This window comes from Sinohyriopsis cumingii, chromosome 15, assembly GCF_028554795.1.
Source record: "Sinohyriopsis cumingii isolate HCF-2022 chromosome 15, ASM2855479v2, whole genome shotgun sequence".
Lineage (NCBI taxonomy): Eukaryota > Metazoa > Mollusca > Bivalvia > Unionida > Unionidae > Sinohyriopsis > Sinohyriopsis cumingii.
The window spans coordinates 30,616,119-30,634,311 of NC_142975.1; positions in this window are offsets into that span (position 1 = coordinate 30,616,119).

The following is an 18,193-nucleotide window of genomic DNA, read 5'->3' on the forward strand; positions in this document are numbered from 1 at the left end:
TGTAATTTCGTTAAAGCCAAACAGTTGGGTGAGTCGAATGTTTTTTTAGTCAACTCTTTTTATTATTTACAATAATTATTCAGTTTCGTAAAAGCACGTTCATTGTTGTATTATGTGGTCATATCGTTTATCGTATTTGCAATTCAGTTTATTAAGATATAACCTAGGCAATGTGGTAGCGAGTTAATTTCATCTAGTCGCTATCACGACTAATTTCGAAAACATATTATGTATGTATTAATGTCATAGCATTACGTATATTTATTTTTATTGCATAGCATTCCTATGTCATACTTCGTGCCTATCGTATATTCTTAAAGTAGTTGCAATAAAACCTATTCCAATTAAATTAGACTATTTGAAAGGTGTGTTTATTTTCCATATTCAGCTCGCCGGTTATGAGCAGCCGGATGGGCTTGTGAATACCATGACGTCTGGTGTACCATTTCTAGTAGAACCCACCAATTCAGTGCCAGCGTACGGGTACAAGTGCGGAGGGGAAAGTGACCGTGCCAGAGAGAAGGCCGTGTCAACGTGTATTTTCCAATCAAGTAGTGTTTTGACTACAAGTAAAGTACAATAACAAGTAGTGTATTGACTACAAGTAAAGGACAATAACAAGTAGTGTATTGACTACAAGTAAAGGACAATAACAAGTAGTGTATTGACTACAAGTAAAGCTCAATAACAAGTAGTGTTTTGACTACAAGTAAAGTACAATAACAAGTAGTGTATTGACTACAAGTAAAGGACAATAACAAGTAGTGTATTGACTACAAGTAAAGGACAATAACAAGTAGTGTTTTGACTACAAGTAAAGTACAATAACAAGTAGTGTTTTGACTACAAGTAAAGTACAATAACAAGTAGTGTTTTGACTACAAGTAAAGGACAATAACAAGTAGTGTATTGACTACAAGTAAAGGACAATAACAAGTAGTGTATTGACTACAAGTAAAGGACAATAACAAGTAGTGTTTTGACTACAAGTAAAGTACAATAACAAGTAGTGTTTTGACTACAAGTAAAGTACAATAACAAGTAGTGTTTTGACTACAAGTAAAGTACAATAACAAGTAGTGTTTTGACTACAAGTAAAGGACAATAACAAGTAGTGTTTTGACTACAAGTAAAGGACAATAACAAGTAGTGTTTTGACTACAAGTAAAGTACAATAACAAGTAGTGTATTGACTACAAGTAAAGTACAATAACAAGTAGTGTATTGACTACAAGTAAAGGACAATAACAAGTAGTGTTTTGACTACAAGTAAAGTACAATAACAAGTAGTGTATTGACTACAAGTAAAGTACAATAACAAGTAGTGTATTGACTACAAGTAAAGTACAATAACAAGTAGTGTTTTGACTACAAGTAAAGTACAATAACAAGTAGTGTTTTGACTACAAGTAAAGTACAATAACAAGTAGTGTATTGACTACAAGTAAAGTACAATAACAAGTAGTGTTTTGACTACAAGTAAAGTACAATAACAAGTAGTGTTTTGACTACAAGTAAAGTACAATAACAAGTAGTGTATTGACTACAAGTAAAGGACAATAACAAGTAGTGTTTTGACTACAAGTAAAGGACAATAACAAGTAGTGTATTGACTACAAGTAAAGTACAATAACAAGTAGTGTTTTGACTACAAGTAAAGTACAATAACAAGTAGTGTATTGACTACAAGTAAAGGACAATAACAAGTAGTGTTTTGACTACAAGTAAAGGACAATAACAAGTAGTGTTTTGACTACAAGTAAAGGACAATAACAAGTAGTGTATTGACTACAAGTAAAGGACAATAACAAGTAGTGTATTGACTACAAGTAAAGGACAATAACAAGTAGTGTTTTGACTACAAGTAAAGTACAATAACAAGTAGTGTTTTGACTACAAGTAAAGGACAATAACAAGTAGTGTTTTGACTACAAGTAAAGGACAATAACAAGTAGTGTTTTGACTACAAGTAAAGTACAATAACAAGTAGTGTAAGCACAATAACAAGTAGTGTATTGACTACAAGTAAAGCTCAATAACAAGTAGTGTTTTGACTACAAGTAAAGTACAATAACAAGTAGTGTATTGACTACAAGTAAAGGACAATAACAAGTAGTGTATTGACTACAAGTAAAGGACAATAACAAGTAGTGTATTGACTACAAGTAAAGGACAATAACAAGTAGTGTTTTGACTACAAGTAAAGTACAATAACAAGTAGTGTTTTGACTACAAGTAAAGGACAATAACAAGTAGTGTTTTGACTACAAGTAAAGTACAATAACAAGTAGTGTATTGACTACAAGTAAAGGACAATAACAAGTAGTGTTTTGACTACAAGTAAAGGACAATAACAAGTAGTGTATTGACTACAAGTAAAGTACAATAACAAGTAGTGTATTGACTACAAGTAAAGTACAATAACAAGTAGTGTATTGACTACAAGTAAAGGACAATAACAAGTAGTGTTTTGACTACAAGTAAAGGACAATAACAAGTAGTGTATTGACTACAAGTAAAGGACAATAACAAGTAGTGTATTGACTACAAGTAAAGGACAATAACAAGTAGTGTTTTGACTACAAGTAAAGGACAATAACAAGTAGTGTATTGACTACAAGTAAAGTACAATAACAAGTAGTGTATTGACTACAAGTAAAGTACAATAACAAGTAGTGTTTTGACTACAAGTAAAGGACAATAACAAGTAGTGTTTTGACTACAAGTAAAGGACAATAACAAGTAGTGTATTGACTACAAGTAAAGCTCAATAACAAGTAGTGTTTTGACTACAAGTAAAGTACAATAACAAGTAGTGTATTGACTACAAGTAAAGTACAATAACAAGTAGTGTTTTGACTACAAGTAAAGGACAATAACAAGTAGTGTATTGACTACAAGTAAAGGACAATAACAAGTAGTGTATTGACTACAAGTAAAGGACAATAACAAGTAGTGTTTTGACTACAAGTAAAGTACAATAACAAGTAGTGTATTGACTACAAGTAAAGTACAATAACAAGTAGTGTATTGACTACAAGTAAAGTACAATAACAAGTAGTGTTTTGACTACAAGTAAAGGACAATAACAAGTAGTGTATTGACTACAAGTAAAGGACAATAACAAGTAGTGTTTTGACTACAAGTAAAGGACAATAACAAGTAGTGTTTTGACTACAAGTAAAGGACAATAACAAGTAGTGTATTGACTACAAGTAATAGAACAATAACAAGTAGTGGTTTGACTACATGTGAATTATGACAGTAGTGTCTGACTATATAAATGTTTGCGACCAGTAGTTGATTATATGGCTTTGCAACAAGCATTTATTTATATGAAAGTTTGCTAGAAATATTTGTATACGTGAAGTTTACATGGAGTTTCTAGAACTTTTTGACTACATGAATGTGACATAGTAGTCAAAGTATATTTCATATGTGTTTTATATTCATTTTATATGCTTTTCTGTGTTATTTTCATATCATTAGTACCAGTGTTTAATATATTGTCATTTGTCATCCACGAACGTGTTTATTGTTTCTTTAAAACCCTGCCCGGTCTCAAAGGGTCAGCTCGACTACGTTACACTAACACCTCCACTTCTTCCACCAAGTCCTCACTTTTTCCATCATTCCTTTCTTCTTCTTTTCTGTTTCCGGTATCCAGTCAGGGTGACCCATGGCTCTAAACTTCTGTTGGATTTTCATCCAGTTAGCGTTTAGTTTTTCATATTCTTCCTTTTTCTTTCTATTCTCTTGTTCTTTTCTATCTTTTGCCCACCTGTCCTTGATTTTCTGCACTTCATCTAATACCTTTTTCATCTGTTCCTCCGTTTTCTTTTTGTTCACTGCCCCTTTTCACCAATAACCAGTCTGACCTTTCTTCTATCTCTTCCAAAAACCTTACTTCTGCTACCTTGTCCAAGGCCTCTTTTATTGTCCCCACTCTGACATACTCTTGTTGAATCGATCCTCTCAATCTCTTAACTTCTTCCTCTATCATCTCCTCTATCATCTTCCTTGCTAATTTTAGTTCATTCACATAGTGAAGACTTTTTCTTAACTTCCATTCTCTTTCTATCCTTTCTATAGCATATTCTCCATCCATCATCCAAAAGTAAACATTTCTTGAATTGTTAAACAGCGCTGACACTTCCATCTTGTATCGGTTATTCCGTAGAATGGTGCGAACGACGAACCTTGTGGGTTCTTACACGAAAAGTGCGGACGTGAAGGAAAACATCCCTCTAAGACATAAAATTTATATTACCTAGATTATCACTTAAAACGCGCGGACGTGAAGGAAAACACCCCTACTTTTCTCATTTCATATGATCTACTATCCACATACCCAAACCATCAATAAAATAACCCAAAATCTACTATTCACAACCCCAAATTTACTATCCTCACAAACCAACTTAAGCGCTTACAAAACCCAATAATCTACTATCCACACAAACTTACGTGAGCGCTTACAAAACACACACACACACACAAGGAAAAAAGAGTTAGTGTTTATATTCACACTACTCTACATACACACATTGGCAAATGGATTACTATTTCTTTTCTAAAGGTTTGGGTAGCCCTGAAAAGGGCTGTTTGTTTTGAACTCCAGGGCACCTGGTTAATGATGGCACCTTCCAGGCCTGGCACAACACACACATCTTCTTCCCCAATCTCCTTTCACTCTTCTTTTGACTGGGAGCGCAGAAGCGGGATAAGTGGCTTCAGAACCCCAATCTTCTGTCTCTGGGATTCTGAAATTTCCTCTCTCCTTTTCCTCCTCTTCTTTTTTTCTTCTTTCCTCCTCTTTCATCCTTCCCTCTTCGACGATGGCTCCGCGGCCAGTTCATTTAGTATGCGCCTGGCATATTCCAGGTGCGTCTGGAGTTCTAGAAGTTTAGCTAGTCTGGTGTTCATTCTGGTGTTGATCAATCAACAAGGATAGCTAGACTGCCGAGTGATTTTGAATTTATAGTGAAAGCGCGGACGTGAAGGAAAACATCCCCTAAAACAAAATTGATATTACCTAGATCATGACCAAACAACGCGCGGACCTAAAAGAAACTCACTTTTCTATACTACCCATTACTATTCTAAAAATGTTCATTCATATATATGTTCAAAATATACTATCCACATACGCAAAGCAATCAAATCAAACCCCAAATCTACTCTCCCCACACGTCAAGCAGCAAAAAACATGATCATAATCTACTATCCATACAACCGTTGTTGTTGTTGTTGTTGTTGTTGTAGGGTTTAACGCCATTTTCAGCACACGATAGGCCATATATGGCGGCCAGTATCAATGGTGAGGAAGAACCCGGGAAAACCCCGGAAAGAACCACCGACCCACGAGAAGCTACTGGCAAGCTTTCTCACATACCCACATTGGCTGAATCCGAGACTCGAACCCACGCAGACAGAGGTGAGATGGCAGTGGTCCGTAACGGACAGCGCTTTAGACCACTCGGCCACTCGGGGTCCCCCACACAAACGTACGTGAGCACTTACAAACACACAATCATATACACAAACACATACACTCACACTATAAAAAAGAGTCAGTGTTTATATTCACACTACTCTACATACACACATTGGCAAATGGATTAGTATTTCTTTTCTAGAGTATTGGGTAGCCCTGAAAAGGGCTGTTTTTTTGTTTGCTATGGCAATCTTTTAGTTTCTAAGAATGCGACGTCCTCTGACGATAGACTTTCTGACGATAGGTCTGCTTCTTCGGAAAGAGAAGAACTCTTTGGTGTCGATACGACAATCAACAAAGCCTCTGTCAGGTTCAGGTTCCTGCTGCTGCTGCTGCTGATGATGATGATGATGTTGCTGCTCTCTCTGCTGTTTCTGAAGTCTGTACTTCTCTGTCCATTCTTCTTTCTCCCTGCTCACTTCTTCTCTAAAGAGCTCTTCTATCAGGTCTTCAGTGACTTTTAACATTCTCACATTCTCTATCTCTTCTGGCTTCGGTATCAGACTGTGTCTGACCCTATGCAAATTCACGTAGGCTTCGTTTAGCTTAGCTAGTTTGGAGCACATCTTCGTAGGAGGATGAGTCGGCAATGGATGGTTAGACTGGAAACTATCCCGGATTTTAAAGTCAAAGCGCGGACGTGAAGGAAAACATCCCTACACGGTTTTAGAGTCGGAACGTTCAGTGAGTGTCTTGAGAGAGATAGTAAGAAGTCAAAGAGTATGAATCAAAATTATTATAGCCAAACAAAAAGACAAAGGCACTTTTTTTCAAAACAACATTTTTTTATTCAAAATCACTTAACACTAACAAACAACTCAAACATTTTTAACAATAATCCAACAATATAACATCAAACATTTTTTTCCAAATGACAAACATTTTTTCCAACTCACACATTATTTTGGACAAGGCTGACAACGTTGTGAATGAAATTGTGATTTCCGCTGTTGGAAGTCATTAGGCCATTGATGGACACTACGTTTCCTAGCTTGAGACAAAAGATAAGCATAATGCTCACAAAACCATCGATCTACTTTCACATCGTTTCTAGAAGAAGAACCAGGATCAAAATGAGTCACTAAATGTTCTAAGGAATAACCCAGGCTGCGATGATGCAGAAAATACACACAATATTGTCCACACACCAAGAAATCTGTGCCTTGTAATTTCACATTATTGAATCGGGTGGTCTGAGCATTTCTTCTCATAAAGTCAATGATATCGTCTTCCAAAGGGGGCAATCCATACGAATCGAAATGTTCCACACATCCTTCTTGAGGAAAGTAGACGGCTACCCAGTGGGTTCCTGGGAGATGAATGTCGTCCGTGTTGATCACATAAGCTAGATGGTCTTGAGGTTTACGATGAGGGAGTTCATCTTTAGCACAGACGACAGGATTCCAAGAAGCCGTGTACGAGCTGTGGTTCAAAAGGTAATAAAGTTCCCAGGTATCCATTGATTTGTGTGTTTTTTTCTTCACAGGTAATGATGAATGATCAAGTCGATCCTGACTTTTTGCTTGAAAATGTCTGACAAGTAAAAGGCGTTTAGCTCCGACTTCTTCCTCTGGTCCAAGAGAGATTCGATGCGACGGTACTCCAGAGACGTTAATGGAGGAGAAGAATGTTTATCCAGGCCTTTATACCACTCGTTCAACACGAATTCTATTTCGATGTGATCCCAAGCTTTGTCCAGATATTCGTCCAATTTTTCTTCTTGACTTAACATCAGACATTTGTCGTGTTGAATTTGACTGGGATGATCGTTGTGACATCCATAACACTCTTCCTTGATCAGTTCTTTCATTATATCTGCCAGGAATGTAGCAAAACAGGAGACTAAATGGGCTTCTTGTTCTGGCCATCTCGACTTCATCATGATAACTTCTTCGTCTTTGTCTTGAGATTCTTCTTCCCCGGTCTCCTCACATTCCATCTCCAAAGTTTCTCCACTAGGTAAAGAGGGATAACAGTCTTCCATGGCTTCTAATAGTCTAGAATGACTTCTCTCAAACAGTTGATTTCTAGGGTATTGTCAAATTCTGCATACAGGAGGACGTTCACTGTGTGATCTGGAGGTGGATTTGCAAACTGAAGTTCCACACGAATATGACCGGATTTTATAGGGTAGATATGTCCCTCGTCGCTGCCTTGATCTGGAATGAAATCAAAACCCCACAAAGCATAGCCTCCTGCATAATCGTCGTACGAAATACCATGACTGGTGTTGGTTCCTAACTGTCCGGTGGCTTCGTACAGGGACAAGTACGATCTCAAATAATTCTTCGCGACACCAAAGTTAGGCTCAAAGAGTCGGGTACACAAGGTCTTGCCGTCGCGACTGACTTCGATCTTGGACACAATGTAATGTTGAAACTCAAAAGGATTTTGATCGTGGGTTCCGTTGAAGGCTGAATTCCTGACGATACCAACAATCAAACGCTTGGGTAACTGTCCTTGGAACAGATGATCTTCGATCATAGATCGCTGTCCAGCGGGAATGGTGAACGTTTTCACTTCTACGCGTCGTATCGGATACTTGGCGGTCGTTCTGCTCAACGTCTGACTGACGTCGTTTCCCACTTTAGGCAACACTTCCACACGCACGTAAAGTCGGGCTTCTTGAATGATAGTTTTGTATTCATTGCCATGGGCCATCAAATGGAAAGCGGCACTGCTACGATTCAGTCTCAAACGGATATCCACCCCGTAGAGCAAATACTTTTCTTGTAACTACATGTCCAAATGCAAACGATCCATCAGTTCTAAACTTCGCCCTTGCAGAATTTTCTTACGACGGTCGTTAAACCCCACATTGTGAGGATTGTCATCTTCTGTTAGGACTGTGTCGTTAAACTTGGCTACACCTGCCGTGTCAGGTTTCCATACCACGCAAGCATCCAGATGAGTATTCTTGGCTTCTTTTCCGTACGTCAAGAGATTTTCCAGGTAGGCACGATATGGGTAAGTATCCATGCTGCTGCTGACCAGTTTGTTATTCAAGTACAAGTCCACTTCGCTGAACAAGGAATGCATGAAATTGTTGACAGGAGCTACTCTAGCATCGCCTCCTGGATTGGTGTTGTCCGTTTTGATCACCTTTACTTTCAAGTACAGGTAACTGCTATTCAGATCGATGTAATCTTCGGGCTGTCCTTTGATTTCAAACGCAATGGGAGCGGAATCCGTCAAAAAGGAGACGGGATGAAATTCCACCCACTGGGATTCTTGCATGGTCATCATGGTGGGGGGCATGGTAAACAGATCCAGTTCCGACTTGGAACAGGCGCAAGACTCTCGGTGCATCATTTTTTTCTGTTTTTTCAATAATCGAAAACGTCTAAGTCTCGAACGGTTCTTCTTTTCTTTGCCTTTCTAGCTTTAGATGTATGAAGTCTGGTGAAAGGGTGTTTTCTTTGTCGTCTCTTTCTGCCTTGTCCTTGCTGAATGCCTTAGTCGGTAGCGTGCAGGGCATTTATAGGTGTTTCTCGTCGGCCCAAAAGATCTTTGCCCGTTTGCAGCAAGACATTTTTGCCTGCCCTCATAAGGCTTCTTTGGGGTTTTGTTTGTCGATGATGACATTTTGGAGAAATTCTTTGCCTTGCGTCAGTGCCGCATCTTTCAAGGCGTGCAATCCGCGTGTCACCATCGGTTTCATCACCGGGGCCACCGAACGAAAGGCCGATTTTAACATATCTCCTAAACCGTGTCCTCGCTGTCGAGCAACCCCTCGGTACACTGGATGCATGACTTACGAGTCGTGAGAGAACCGTTTTCGAAAATGGAGTTTCACTTTTCCTTTGGTGAATGGAATATTTTGTCCCATATCTCCTTTTATAGCAATGTTGACCGTGTCCAAATACGACTTACTGACAGGTAAATAGTGAGGATGTACAAATTCGCGGTGAACGTGGTAAGTGTTTCCACCTTCCTCGTCAGCGGTCGTGGCAGAATCCACTTTGAAAGGAATGACACACAGTAACGGCACAGAGGTGTGTCCCGCCACGTTATACTCCACCACATCGGAGTACACAAACATCAAATTCAGTCCATGGTTCAGTTCTACCGGGGCACGAAATAACTTGGTAAAAGACTCGTTGTCGTAAATGATTGGTAATTCCTTTTTCTTGATCATGGCCATTCTCATGTCCATGTCTCCGCCCAACATATCAAACAATTCAGGACAAAATAAAATGGACACGATTTTACTCCCGTCAAATTTCATCAAGAAGCGACGAGCTGCTTTGTGGTATTCCATGGTGACACTTTTTTTGACACTTTCCAAAGCTTTCAGAAACACGACATTAAACCTGGAGGCTATGGTGCTAACCAAATGTTGACCACTAAAATAATAGCCTGGGGAATGAACAAGTGATAGGTGGTGTACTTTTGATTTTTTGTGCCAGGGGTTTTCTTGTCATATTTGCCATAGGTATCCAAGTACTGTTGCAATAGTTCGTCATGAACTTCCACATCAAAAAAATTTTGATTGGGAAGGACATTGAGGACATGGGTTGGGTGAATGATTTCTACTAAAGTCACTTCCCAATGGGCTTCGTGATCTAATTGGATGGCCTGAGGCAATTTGGCCGTGTAACAGCACAACGTGTTGTTGGGAAATACCTCTATGGAACTGTCACTGGGTAAGGTTAAGTAAAATTGGTTTTGGTGACTCATAATTCCAGAGCTCTGTGACTGTCCGAGGGGTTACTGGACGTCAGAGGAGTGTCTCCGCCTAAAATGGGGTTGTTATTAGTGTTGTTGGAGTGGTGACTGACACTGGCACTGGACACAAGGTTCCCGTGGTTCCCGTTCAAGGAGAATTTCAGGGAGGGATTGGGAAGCAGGTAACCGATGCAACTGCTCAATAAAATGGTCCCCAATTGTTTGTCTCCTTGTTGCAAACTCAAATTGGCGATGGCTGCCCCGATGACACAATACACAACGAAGATTTGGCAGAAAAAGACGATTTGCGTTTTAGGCACACGTTCTCCACACCACACCCACAAGGGTTGTTTCTGTAAATCTTGCAGAGAAGAACTGGGTGAAGGAGTGGTCGACGTAGCTGCGTCTGTGTGAAAGGGCATGATGGTCACTTCTTTTTATAGTCGATGACTTGCGAAGCGTCGATCCAAGAATCAAAACTGGGTGGATATCCTTTCCAACGTACTTTGACTTCTTTGACACGTCGTTTGCCCACTTTACGGGTTCTGCGTTCGAGAATGCTTTCGATGTCGTACACGTCGTCTTCTTTTTTTGTGACACGTTGTAACTCGGGCAAATAAAACGTTCCATTGAGCACTTCTCCGTTCATGTCTTCTAATTTATAGACGGTAGGATGACGGCCATGCACTCGTCCAGTGACACGAAACAATTCGGTCGTGCAGTTAGGTAAGTAACCTTTGTCGAAAGTGCGTTTGATTTTGCCAATGCGTACCCAATCTCCTACGGCCAACTCTCCGCTTTTCTTGGGGACAGCCCTCGTCGGGGACGTACCAAACAGGCGCTCAAACACCAACACTTCGTTCTCGGGAGTCACTTCATGCGGGGCACGTCCAATGCTTCAATGATAAGATTGGTTGTACGCTTGCACCAGGTGCGGTAAGATGTCGATGTACTTCAGAGTGTGGTGATGCGTAAAATATTTCCACATGCGTTCTTTCAAAGTGGGTTGAAAACGTTCCACGATGCTGGCTTTGGTTTCGGGATTCTCGGTGGTAAAAAAATGAATGTCACGTTTCTTTAATTCCTTTTGGAAAGCTTGGTTCAGAAATTCGGTGCCTTTGTCCGTTTGCCATCGAAGAGGGTGACGACCACATTGTTTCAACACTCGTTGCAGGGCTCGCACTAACTCGCTGCTCGATTTAGAAGTCAAGGGTACGACCCAGGCAAATTTGGAAAAGACGTCGATGACACAAAACAAATATTTGTAGCCGCGATTGTAGCTGGCCAAATGAGAGACATCGGCTAAATCGGCTTGCCATTGATGATCGATGCCTTCCACTCGGGTGCGACTTCTGGAAAACTTGCGTCGAATGGGTTTGTGTAAAGTGTAGGTAGCTTGTTCTTGTAACCATCGTTGTACTTGAGGTAAACGGAGACTTTTCCGTCGCGTTTTGGCAGCACGATACAATTTTTTAACTCCTGCGTAACCTGCAGGATGGGAGGGATCGTAGTAAATGCTGGCTATGACTTTTTCCATTTGTTGGCTTGTGTGTTAATAAGGCACCCAATTTTGTAAGATGCTACTCTTTTTCTCTTGGGGTACTTTCTTGGATTGCAATGCTTTGCGTGTGCGACCGGCAATAGGTGTCGAAGAGGAGGATGTCCGAACAGGGGATATCGGTTCTTGTTTCACTTCTGTCTTCACTTCTGTCTTCACTTTCTTTTTCTCTTGTGATGAAGAAGGGGTGGTCATCGTCTTTTTAATCCATCCAATTCTGGAGGTAGGTGGTGTTGTTAACTTGCGTACTTTTTCTGGTGGAGTTTGAAACCCTTTTCTTCTTCTCCTTTTTCTGTCTTGGTCACTGGTAGTGGTGGTGGTGGTAATGGTGATGGTGCTGGACTTTTCATCAAGGTCTTAAAATCTTTCAGAGTGGGAAGAGCTGTTTCGTCTGAGGCTTTCTGGTGAAAGAGTTGCAGTCGTTGCAAGAGTTGACCGTACTTTTGCGATTTTTCTGTTTCGGACAAATCTTGGCGATCCATCAAGGACTGCAATTCGTGTTGTAACTGGAACATCTCGCTCAAATGGGGATTGGGAGGTAAATGCGGGGTGCGTTGTTCTTGCCACCGATGGTATTCCATCCATCGTTTGTAAGGCACTAAAGCTAGTTTTCGTCCTTCGATGGGGTTGTCAAGGGTCGATTCTGAGATCTTGGGACTTCAGAGGGCCTTTTTATCTTGCTCCCACCAGTCCTCCCAACATGGTTCCCAAGAATCCTTTCAACAATGGGCCTAACAAGAGGGGTAAAATGCCTCCACGTTGGACCAACATCTTCTTCTTTTGACGAAGGGGGATTTTATTTTGAACCATTTGACGAGGAACGTGACGATGTTTGCCTAAGCATTGTTTCTGGTGTTTGGACAAAGGGATCGTGCCTTTCAAGACGTTCAAACAACATTCGCACGCGGCATCGATGACCTCTTTGGAAGCTGATTGAATGAGTTTTTTTCGTAGGGGTGGAGAAGCTTTGGACAGGACAGATAACATGTCCCCATGTTTGACTAAACGAGGAGGCAGTCCTTTCCTTTTCTTTACTTGGGGTTGTTTAGAAGAGGGATGTTTTCCGGAGGGTGAGATCTTTGAGTCTTCAGCACCAAAAAACACTGATACCCTACTTGGTCACACACCTTCTTTTATACTGGAACGCGTCGCCACTGATTGTCTTTACGTCGTATCAACTTCAGGACAGGCATGACACGTCGTGCAGAGGTACGTAACGGACTAAATCGAGCCAGTTCTTGCTTGGACAAATCCAGTAAACTTTGTAACATGCCCGATCTTTCTTGGACTTTGATTTTGGGAGAAGGTACTTTGTGAGCAGCAGCCACTGCCACTAAATTGGAGGGTCCTGCCACTGGGGAAGTTCTTGGGGTCATCAACGGAGAAGTTCTTGGTGTGATCAACGTTTCCAAGTACTCTTCAGTTCTTGGTGTCATCAACGGAGAAGTGGATGAATTTGAGGCTGCCGGAGACGCAGTCACCACCGTGGCAGGTCGTGGTTTGCGAGTGTAAGGTTGCGTCCTGGCGGAAGTGCCTCTCTTGCGACTAGTTTTCTTCTGTGGACTTTTCTTTTTCTGGGGACTTTTTCTCTGTTTCTTTTTCTGGGGGCTTCTTTTCTTTTTCCGGGGTGGTGTCTGGTAAGAGGAGGGTCCCGCCACTGGAGAAGTTCTTGGAGACACGGGTCTCCTTGCGGACCTGGTCTTTTTCTTCTTCTTGGATCTTCGTTTGACTTTTTTCTTGGGGAGAACTTTGGGGGCATTAGGATCCCATCTTAAGAGAGAGCGAATGATGACCCCTCCTAGAGTACCGCTCCCTCCAGGTTTCAAAATGATTTGTTTTTTGGTTTGGGTGTCGATGCGGGGATCGGCCAGTTGGGTCAAAGCGACTTTGTTTCGATCAAAAAAGCGTTTGGTTTGATGAGGAATCTGAATGATCCCTTGTAGTAATTGACGAGCTGTCACCGTGAACCATCGTAAGACTTCTTTGAGACTAGCTTCTAAGACGCGAGCCCGTATATGTGGATTTTTTTCTCGACTGATGCCATACAAGGCACGAATCAATTTGACGGGAAGATGCGACTGAAGGGACGTCATGTTCAAACTGTGTGAGACAGACGCAAAGTATCTTAGATTTTTATAGATTTTTTTGTGGAGTGAAATTAAGTCGAGGACGGAGACGTGTACAGGACAGGCCCTCCGTCTTGGCACCAGTGGTGAAACAAGTGGGTACGAAATCGCAAATCATCGGGGCTCGTAGGTTTCAAATCAACGAGTAAATAGGCGTGTAGAGTTTGAGTGGCATCGTCGTACGCCTGAGTCAGCCAAGGCGTCCCTAACTGTTTGGCTAAGACTTGCACTTGCGATTTATCTCGAGGGCTTTTAAACAAGACCACGTAATGTGCATTGAGATTGATGGTGCGATGGGCTTTACTTTGTTGAAACAAATTTTGGGTGATGTAAACGACACTGGCATTACGTCGTCTTCTTTAGGAATGCCTTCCACAAACACGATGGAATCGCCTTGACTTTCTCGCAAGAGGCTGTACGCCGATTGCCACTCTTTGTAACACCACACGATGCGTTGAGGTGGCCGATCGATCAAATGATGTTTATGTTCGATCAAACGTTTGAAGAATTCGGTTTTGCCTGAACCGCTAGGTCCAACAATGAGCATGTTAAAGGGATGGCGAAAATACAAAGCCTCCCAACTGGCACGATCTAAGTGTTCATCGATGACTTTGACAGTAGAGGAAGAGGGAGCAGAGACAGCAGAAGTAGCCATAGTGTTAGGAATGTCACTTGTGACACGAAAACAGACAACACAAGAGTTTATATACTTTTTTCAGGACACGTTTATTGAATGTTTTAAACATGAACACGAAAGACAAAAATACATAAAAGCCAAAGGCTTAAGTACAACGATAAAAGGCACATGATAACCATCAACGTGGAATAAACACAAGTGTCTGTACAACATGTTTTGGGTAATGTTCTGACCAGTTCTATAGGGGGTAAGGTCACACAAGTGTCCTCCCGAAAGGGTCTTTCAGGCATGTCCACGACAGTCCTGTCCTGGGTGACGGGTTCTTCTGGCACCGTCACTAACACAGGTTGAAAAGTAGCTTTTTTCCTTGAACAACTCTCGTGCATACTGGGCCACTTCTTGGGTCCAAGCCTCAAAACCCCCTTTTTCCAGTCACAGACATCTGTCCAACGGGGGTGTAAGTCACAAGCTACACACACACATCGTCATACACGTCTTCGGTAGCTAAAAGTTGACGAATCTTTTTTTCCTGTTGAGGTCGAGAAGTATCCAGATGAAAACGCAAGGCTTTGAGCAAAAGGAGTCTTTCGTGACCATTTAAGGCCATTGGGGTGGTAAGTACTGTTCGTAAAGAGTCCACAAGGAATCGGCTGGTAAACGAAATCCCAGAAAATAAGTCACTAAGACAACCACCACTTGTCGACCCAAATTGAATGGATACAGTTCTTGTAATAATTGATGGTAATGATCCACGGTTTGAATATGGTCATTGAGTTCCTTCCACGGAATCTGTTCAATCACTTGTGACATAAGCCGTGGCATGGATTCCTGATTTTATAGTCTCTTTATTTCGGAAGCAATAAAGGTACTTTCTAACTAGACATCTTCGTTCTCCAGTAAGGAATCTAAATCATGCATACTGTAACCTACACTTCAGAGTTTGTTTAGATGTTTCGTCTTCCGCTAAGCAGATTCCACGTAATATATGTTGGTAATCCTTTAACTCGTCTTCCTCAATACGTTGCTCTAGGTGAATTTCGAAGTAACCAAAATTACGAACATTTAGTTCATTCACTAACTGAAAGTGTTGAACAAGGTCTGACCACTGAAACAATTTCTGACGAATCAGTTCTTTTATACCATTCAGGTACCAGTGGTTAAAGATCTGGTGACGTAACGGATGCAACTGTTCTTTACGTTTGACTTGTATTTTGACCAGCTCTCGGTAAATGCGTTCTCTCAACTCCACAGGCATTGTAAAGTATCCATGAATAGGTCAGTCTGTACAATTCACAGTATTCTCCTAGAGCAAAAGTAATCCACATAGTGAGTAATTTCTGACCACTGCCATTCAGGGTAACGTCCAAGAATCTCATTGAACTCTTTTGATGTAAACGGTCTAGAGTGATATAATAGGACGAATGCACACTTGACCCAGAGAAATCTAACACACTGATTGACTTTTTTCACTTTCCTCTTGTGAATTATTCGGCACAAAAGTTCTACAGTTACACATTGAGATTTCACTCTGGCAAATCCCTGCCAAACTTCCTTGTAAATCTTCTCTTGCAGTTCTTTAGGTAATGATTCAATATCGTTCTTGAAATGAAGTTTAAAAACTGGTCTCGGTGATGTCCAACATTTGATTCCTAACCAATCTGGTTTCTTCTTCTTCAACGACATGGTAAGTTACTTCAATGTCTCGGTCCCACTAAGGGTAAGTAATGACAATTCGGTGACCATCGAGCATGTTCTACGTAGGCCGAATCTTGCGGTTCCCAGTGGTAAAGTGACACACCGCAACTGAAGCACTTGACTTTATCCCCTTCGCCCAAGTAGAAAAATCCGGCTCTGGATAATTCTTCGGGGGTCGGTCCTCCCAGATACTTAGGCCATTTTCCTTTGAACGATTGAAGACGATTTTCAAAGTCGCAGTATTCCGACAAACGTACAGGGAACGAATATTCGTCTTTCACAGGTTCGTTTCGATGAGGGTAGGGTGACATGAACAGGAGTTTGCTCAGGGCTGGATGACATCCGTAGGGGGGTAGACGTGAAGGTGGACATTCACCTTTAAAACGAAACCCAGTAAAGTGTCCAAGAGGACGAGCGGCATCGCTTTCGCATCACTCAGGTTTCACACGCACAGCATCACTTTCCACGATAGGGTAGTGAGAACAAAGTTCCCATGATGCTTTACGGCATCGCTACGGTCACAGCGTACAGCATCGTTCCCATCGCAAGGCTCACAATCGCATTCCACTTCAGAGGCCCCACACTCGAATTGTGCCTTTCTGAACTTGTTTTGTGTTTCTCTGAAAGTATTCATCTTGTTCGCTTGGTCTTGGTAGTCACAATGAACTATCGATCTTGCCTAGGGTTCCTTTTTATATACAGACCAATACCGACGTGTCCATACGGCAAAGTAACGTGGTTGGGAAGTCGCACTCGCTTCCGGTACACCATTTGATAGACTTTTTCCAAGGGTCGACTGACGATGTGGTGAGTGGGTAAACGTACAATCTTGTTGGGTTGATAGGTGGTCACTTTAAAGTGTTCATCTTCTCTAGACTGCAAGGCTTCTTTCAATACCCCAAAGTTCACCACTCGACTGCTACGATAATTCAGAGTCAATCCTTTCACTTTGAACGTCGTGTGCACTTCTCCTTGTTTATCCCGGTATTCGTAACCGTAATTTTTAGGACCACCACTGGCGAAACTTAGAATCTTGTCGTCGGGGTGCTCGTCTGTCCAGGCTCCTAAACGGTCTCCTTCGATGTCAGGGTGCTGTTGACTCGGGTAATGGATGTAAATGCAACTGTCGTGTCAAAGTACAGGACGCGTTCCCCTAACAGTTCTAAAGCTTCGTACAATTTTAAGCGAGTATGAGCTGTCACGTAAGCCGCAATGATGACATTTCCAAAGGGGTCGTCTTGTACAAAGTCCAGATCTTCTTCGTAATTGACCAAAATCAAATCCTCCCGAACGACGTCCACGTGTTTCATGAATTTGGTTTTGTCGTGAATCATCTGGAAGTAGCAGGAAGGTTCGGACAAATATTCCGTCTTGGGTAAACACGGTCGTTGTGCCATTTCACCCCACAAGCAATTTAACATCACTTTGGCAAACGATCGCCTGCCTTCGTTTTTCTCGATGTGATCTAAAGTGATGCCTTCTTGTTCATAGTATTTCTCTTTGAATGTCTTTTGGTCTTCGGGAGTGTGACACCAGGAAGGATAGCCGCTGGCTTCTTGCTTCAGTTTCAAAAAGGCATCCACGTAGTCTGCGAAAATGCCTTTCTGCGTGGGGTCACCCTTGTGGTATTGTTGTGTCTTGGGAAAGTGGCAAATTTCGTACACTTCTAACAGTTGGTATCCCATATCCAGAGCTTTGAACAATTCTACGCTGACCCACGTCCCCGTCAAGGCCCGTTCTTCCTGGGTGTGATGACAAGGTTGGTCTTGGTTGCACGTTTCGGCACAAGTACGGCACAAAGGAAACATCAGTTTGCCTTGGCAATGGTGAGGTAGCACTGGATGGTACAGGTTCGTCGGAGGAAAAACTTTGCACTTGATCAAGCCTTCGTATTGTCGAATGTTTTTCAGGTCGATGTGTTCCGTCAGCAATTGCGGGTGCCCTGAAGGAAATCGACAATATTTGCACACGTAGGGATACAGCGAACACACGTCCAAGTATTTGATTTCTTC